Source organism: Heteronotia binoei, chromosome 1, assembly GCF_032191835.1.
Source record: "Heteronotia binoei isolate CCM8104 ecotype False Entrance Well chromosome 1, APGP_CSIRO_Hbin_v1, whole genome shotgun sequence".
Taxonomy (NCBI): Eukaryota; Metazoa; Chordata; class Lepidosauria; order Squamata; family Gekkonidae; genus Heteronotia; species Heteronotia binoei.
The window spans coordinates 238,723,702-238,730,956 of NC_083223.1; positions in this window are offsets into that span (position 1 = coordinate 238,723,702).

Below are 7,255 nucleotides of genomic sequence, written 5' to 3' on the forward strand. Positions count from 1 at the left end.
GGTTTGCCATTGCCTTCCCCAGTCATCTACACTTCCCCACCCCCCAGCAAGCTGGGTACTCATTTTACCAACCTTGGAAGGATGGAAGGCTGAGTCCAATCTGGAGCCAGCTACCTGAACCAGCTTTCGCTGGGATTGAACTCAGGTCATGAGCAGAGGGCTCAGACTGCAGTACTGCAGTTTTACCACTCTGCGCCATGGGGCTCTGAAGTATGGAAAGTTAAAAGTTAAAACGTGCTTGGGTGCAATACAGCATACTTGCTTTTGTAAGAGCCTTTTAATGTGGGGTGGACAAGTCACTCAGGAATGACCAGTCACTCTCAAGCAGGCCTGTAGCCACGAGGTGGGGGGAAGCCTCCCTACCAAAAAACCCCATCAACCTGTATGATCCTTTCTGGCAGCCCTGCTCTCCCCACCGCTCTGGCAGCCCCGCCCCCCTCCACGGTGCCTCTGGCAGGTCCCCCCTCCACAATCTCCCTGCCACCTCCACTGCTTCCTCCCCACTTCCCTCCTCAGGAGGGAGCAGAGGTGGTGGGTGCTTTTTCAGCAGCTTGCTGGTCTGGAGAGCATAGGAGCACCGGCCTCAGTGCGGCTTTTCCCACAGGTCAGCTGATCAGCAGGGGGGACCTTGAAAGAGCCCTAGGAGCCAGTGCTTCACCAGGAGGGGGGAGGCACTGCAAAGGGGGGCAGGGGCTGCCAGACAGGTGGGGAGATCGGGGGCCGCAAGAGCAGGGGCTGCAAGAGCAGGCGGCCCCTCCATTGGAAATTTTATTCTGCAGCCCCCCCTAAAATTTTCTGGCTACAAGCCTGCTCTCCAGGCAATTGAAATGGCGCTCTGCTCCTCCTCCAGTGCAGTTCTAATAACTTCTTATCCTGCAGCAGTTTCTCTCCTTCCTTATGCACGCAAAGAAGATGCGTATACCTTTTTTCCTGTGGGGGAAAACGAAGGTTTCAGCATCCTTTTCCATCTGTTTCTCCTCTTCTTTCATCTACACACACCCACACCCTTGACTCTGGGCTGGAAAGAAACATGTTTTCCTCCCCCTTCATAAAAGCTGCTGGTTTCCAGCTGTATTTTTGGGAACCTAGAAGAAGATATTGGATTTATATCCCGCCCTCCACTCCGAAGAGTCTCAGAGCGGCTCACAATCTCCTTTACCTTCCTCCCCCACAACAGACACCCTGTGAGGTGGGTGGGGCTGGAAAGGGCTCTCACAGCAGCTGCCCTTTCAAGGACAACCTCTGCCAGAGCTATGGCTGACCCAAGGCCATGCCAACAGATGCAAGTGAAGGAGTGGAGAATCAAACCCGATTCTCCCAGATAAGAGTCTGCACACTTAACCACTACACCAAACTGACTCTCCTACAGTAATATATTTATAATACTTGCTTACCTTAGAAGCTGTTGGTACTCATAAAAGTAATTACTGCGTTCTGTCTGGTATCCACAGGCTACAGAACTATAACTGATGGCAGGTTCTGAAATGGGTGTAAGCATTATGCTGAACACATACTATAAATCTGTGATTTCTTGCTATGCAGTTTTCATTTGGCATCAGAGGACTTAGGTTCATAGATAATTATTCAATGCATCACAAATGGACAAATGCAAACCATCACGCAGAGCATGTTGTGCAAAACAATTTTTCTGGCTCCTAGTGTGCAAATTACATTTTACTCTCAAGTGTAATGGTGGGGAACTGGTTCACAGTTTCCTTAAAGAAAAAAAAGACTCGGCTTCTGAGCATAGAATGCACTGTCATGTTATAGCTGTTCATTTTTGTTTATTTACTGTTTGAACATACCTGCTCCGAACTCACAAGGGTTTTCTGCTGTAGGGAACCAGCTTTATTCTTGAGCTTGACTCTTTTTGTGAGTAGCTTGGCCCTTGGAAAGCTGTCTGGAGAGTGGAATAGATCTGATGCAGAAGTTCAGCCTTTTCTTGCCTACTTCCTTGAACCAAGCTCTCATTCTGGTCCTTCCCATATGGGCTGCTCAGACCATGATGGAGAGTTAGGACCAAAAATTACCAGTAAGAGCTCCTGTGGCAGGACAGTAAAAACGTGTCTGTATTAGAATCCTTTTATACTACATTTCCCGAGCGCTTCACAAGGAGCTGAAATAAAGTATCACCGTTGACAGTAAAATTCTTAAAATACTAAAAATTAAGCTCACAACTTAAAATCGGGGAGAAGATTCTAATTTAAAAACTTGAAGAACTGAAGAAGCTTTCAACTGATGTCAGCCTGTAAAGCGGGGGGGGGGGGGCAAAAGTGAATCCTGTGGTGGAGGGGAGGATTGCAAGGTCTCACAGTGGCTGTCAGAGGACTGCATAAATCCCACTCAGCCTCAGGGCGTATGCATTCCAGCAGCAGCGTGACTGACTTTGCCTGATCTCAGAGGACAGGCAGGTGGAAGTGGTTCTTCAGATACTTTGCATTGTTAGAGTACTGATTCCTTTCAGTCTTATAATTTTTCAAGGAAAGTGTTTTAGGCTGCATGGCCAGTATTTCCAAAATACTGTGTATGTGACTTCTAGCTTGGCCATACCATGTGGACTGTATCACTCTTAATAAAGTTGATGCTCTTCATTTTGAAATGGTTATTTACGCTACAACAATATATTGGTGTCCCCAGTTTCACACTCAAGGCTTACCTTGATACCAAGAATTAGCTTGAGAGTACTGAATGTTCCATATCCCTTCTTCAGGGAGGATTAAGAATGAAATTGCTCTAGAGGAAAAAGAAGAGTTGGTTTTTATACTCTGCTTTTATCTACCCTAGAAACCCCGTGGCGCATAGTGGTAAAGCTGCAGTACTGCAGTCGGAGCCTTCTGCTCACTACCTGAGTTTGATTTCAGCGGAAGCTGGTTCAGGTAACCGGCTTGAGGTTGACTCAGCCTTCCATCCTTCCGAGGTCAGTAAAATGAGTACCCAGTTTACTGGGGGGGGGGGGGAGTGTAATGACCGGGGAAGGCAATGGCAAACCGCCCCGTAAAAAGGTCTGCCATTAAACGTTGTGAAAGCAATGTCACCCAGAGTCGAAAACGACTGGTGCTTGCACAGGGGACCTTTCCTTTCCTTTTTCTCTACCCTAAGGAGTCTCAAAGCAGCTTACAATCACCTTCCCTTCATTTCACAACAGGCACCTTGTGAGCAATGTTCCCCCTAAGCTGCAGTGTCTTGTGAGCAAAAATTGTATTTTGTGAGTTATTGGCATTAAAGTTGTGAGCTACTGCTTAAATTATTGTACTCTGGGGTCATCCTTCCTGAGCGAAGACAAAAATCTGTGGGCTGGACGCTAAAAATCTGTGAGCTAGCTCACGTTAACTCAGCTTAGAGGGAACACTGCTTGTGAGGTGGGTGGGGCTAAGAGAGTTCTGAAAGAACTGTGACTAGCCCAAGGTCACTCAGAAGGATTCATGTGGAAAAGCAGGGAATCAAACATGGTTCTCCAGATCAGAGTCCACCGCTCTTAACCACTACACCATGCTGGTTCCAACTGCAGACTTGCTATATTTGGAAGGGGCAGAATCCTATGTTCACTACTATGCCGAAGTCATGGGGGGAGCTTTTGATACTGTGGAAGTTGCATGTGCACAGAACACAGAAATAACAAATAGGTGGAAGAGTAATAGCGATGATAGCAGACAGTGGACTGATACCCAAGACATCCATGTAAATCCCAAGGTAGAATTTTAAATCTGGGTCCAATACTGTGCCTAGAACCAAGTTTGCTTTTGAATTACTGGTGAAAGGAAGATCTTTCAAGACTAGAAACAGCAATTCAACCCTTTATCAAGTGTATTTGGGGGCAAGTTCTGCGATTCTTTGGGGTGCGATACTAAATATGGGTACAAGGGATAGCTGTCTATGGGTTGGTGATTAATCTTCATGCGTAAAACATAGACTTCATTGTAAGCTCTACATTGCAGTGGGGTTGCTTCCCTTGGTTAACAGTACCACTGTGCCAAAAGACAAGTGCACGTGTGCTGGGGGAAATGAAAGCTGTACCTACCACCCATGCCTTTAAATAGTAACTTATTATATCATTGTCTCAACACAGTACTGCTGTATCTTAAATAAGAGGGGTATTTCCATTGTTAAGGTACAGCTTGTGATTTCAAGATAAGTTTATATGCCTACTGTGTTAAGTCTTTCAATATCTTGTTGATCCCTGATGTATTATACATGCATTCTGGGAACATAACATAAGAAGAGCTGGAATCAGACAAGTGGTCCATCTACTCCAGCATCATGTCTCACACAGTGGCCAACCAGTTCCTCTGGCAACCAGCAACAGAACATAGAGGCCAAAACCTTTCCCTGATGATGATTCCTGGTTCAGGAGTTCAGAGATAGTGCCTCTGAATGTAGAGGTTCCCCTCAATCATCATGGCTAGTAGACACTGACATACTTATCCTCCATGAACCTATCTAATCCTCTTTTAAAGGTGTTTTCCTGTGACCAGTACATCTCCAACCCCCTAATCATCTTGATTGCTCTCCTCTGTACTTTTTCCAGCCCTGCAGTGTCCTTGAGACAGTTTTAAAAGAAAGAATGGTGAACACAGCCTTGCCTAAAATGCTACATATATCTGAAGTAGTGATTGTGGTGTCAGCTGAAAGTTTTCATCACATTGGAGTCTTGATCATCTGTCTGCACATGATGTTGAATGTTCCATAATCAGATGTTAAACATAGATGTTTTGTACCAGTGGGGCAAACAACAGTTTCCCAGAGTGTTTTCAGGTTGAGAAAACAGCATTTCATTTGTCCAATGAGTTGGGGATGCAGGTACCCATAAGACTTCTAGGATATATACTCCTTTTGTACAATTTCTATAATATCTTAGCAATAACCCTGTTTGCGAGTTACAGTGAATGTATGGGCGTTTTCGCACTGACCTTAATCGGCAGCGACGCCCCTCTTCACCGCGCAGGATCTGCGCGGATTTCGCACCAATTGCTGCGGAGCACCCGGAAGAGCCGCAAAGTCCCGCGGCTTTTGCGGCGCAAATGTAAACCGCCAAAAACCAGTTTACATTTGCGCCGCAAAAGCCGTGGGACTTTGCGGCTCTTCCGGGTGCTCCGCAGCAATCGGTGCAAAATCCGCGCAGATCCTGCGCGGTGAAGAGGGGCGTCGCTGCCGATTAAGGTCAGTGCGAAAATGCCCTATGTCTAATCACTTTATATGTGTGCTGAGTAATACATGCACAGTTGAACATATGACTGAAATGTTAGCAAAATTGCTAGGGATCTCCTCTTAGATGGGGGAATTAGCAAAAGGTAGAGCTTAGGAGGGATCTTTTACCAATTTATGGAGGTGCAGTTTCAGAAAGGAGACTCCAGACTAAATATTTAAAATGTTTATTTAGAAAAATATGTCTCTCTCGGCTTGACTTCGCGAACGAAGATTTAAGAAGGGTGCAGTAGTCCACGTCTGCTGCAGGCTCGCTGGTGGCTGACAAGACCAATGCGGGACAGGCAGATCCAGCCACAGTGGCTGCAGGGAAAAGTCTGATTTGGGGTTGGTGCTGTAGCAGTGCGATTCTTCCTCAATCTCCTTTTGTCCTCAAGACCAGCTATGCGTGCGTTCTCAAAGGAAGAGACAGCCTGGTGGATGGTGTGCCTCCATGCTTTGCGTTCTGAGGCTAGGTCAGACCACTGGTGATGGTTGATGCGACAGGTGCCAAGGGATTTTTTCAAGGAGTCCTTGTACCTCTTCTTTGGTGCTCCTCTATTTCGATGGCCGGTGGAAAGTTCGCCATACAGAGCAATCTTGGGAAGGCGGTGGTTTTCCATCCTAGAAATATGCCCTGCCCAGCGCAGCTGCGTCTTCAACAGCAGTGCTTCGATGCTGGTAACCTCCGCCCTCTTGAGGACTTCAGTGTTGGTCACAAAGTCACTCCAGTGGATGTTGAGGATGGTGCGAAGGCAGCGCTGATGAAAGCGCTCAAGGAGTCGCAGGTGATGACGGTATAAAACCCACGATTCGGAGCCGTAGATGAGGGTTGTCAACACAACCGCTTTGTAAACATTGATCTTTGTGCCTTTTTTCAGATGCTTGTTGCTCCATACTCTTTTGTGCAGTCGGCCAAATGCACGGTTTGCCTTTGCCAGCCTGTTGTCAATCTCCTTGTCAATCTTGGCATCTGAGGAGATGATGCACCCCAGGTAGCTGAACTGCTGGACTATCTTCAGTACTGATTAACCCACAGTGATGCAGGGAGGGTGATAATCTTCCTGGGGTGCAGGCTGGTGGAGAACTTCTGTCTTCTTCAGACTAACTTCTAGGCCGAATAGCTTGGCAGCCTCTGCAAAGCAGGACATCATATGCTGCAGAGCTGATACCGAGTGGGAGACGAGTGCAGCATCATCAGCAAACAGTAGCTCTCGGATGAGTTTTTCCATTGTCTTGGAGTGAGCCTTTAGTCGCCTCAGGTTGAACAGGCTGCCATCAGTGCGATAGCGGATGTAGACACCATCGTCATCATCTAGATCTACTGCGGCTCTTTGAAGCATCATGCTAAAGAAGATCGTAAAGAGAGTTGGCGCGAGAACGCAGCCTTGCTTTACACCTGTGCCTATTGGGAAGGGCTCCGAGAGGTCGTTGCAGTGTCTGACTTGGCCTCGCTGGTCTTCATGTAGCTGGATGATCATGCTGAGGAATCTCGGGGGACATCCTAAACGTTCCAAGATTTGCCACAGGCCTTTCCTGCTAACGGTATCGAAAGCTTTGGTAAGGTCGACAAAAGTCACATATAGACCCTTGTTCTGTTCCCTGCATTTCTCTTGGAGCTGCCTGAGAACAAATACCATGTTGGTGGTGCTCCTGTTAGCTCTGAAGCCGCACTGACTCTCTGGGAGGAGTTCTTCTGCAATGGTGGGCACCAGTCTGTTCAGAAGTATTCTGGCAAGGATTTTGCCTGCGATGGAGAGCAGGGTTATCCCCCAGTAGTTGGAGCAGTCTGACTTTTCTCCTTTGTTCTTGTATAGAGTGATGATGATTGCATCGCGAAAGTCCTGTGGTAGTTTGTCTTGTTCCCAGCAGGTGACAAGTACTTTGTGAAGTGTGCTATGTAGTACTGTGCCCCCATGCTTCCAGATCTCTGGTGGGATTCCATCAACTCCCGCTGCCTTGCCACTTTTCACTTGCTTGATGGCTTTAACAGTCTCTTCTAGGGTGGGGAGCTCATCCAACTCTGTTTTCACTGGTTGAAGTGGGGTGAGGTGGATTGCTGAATCTTGAACTA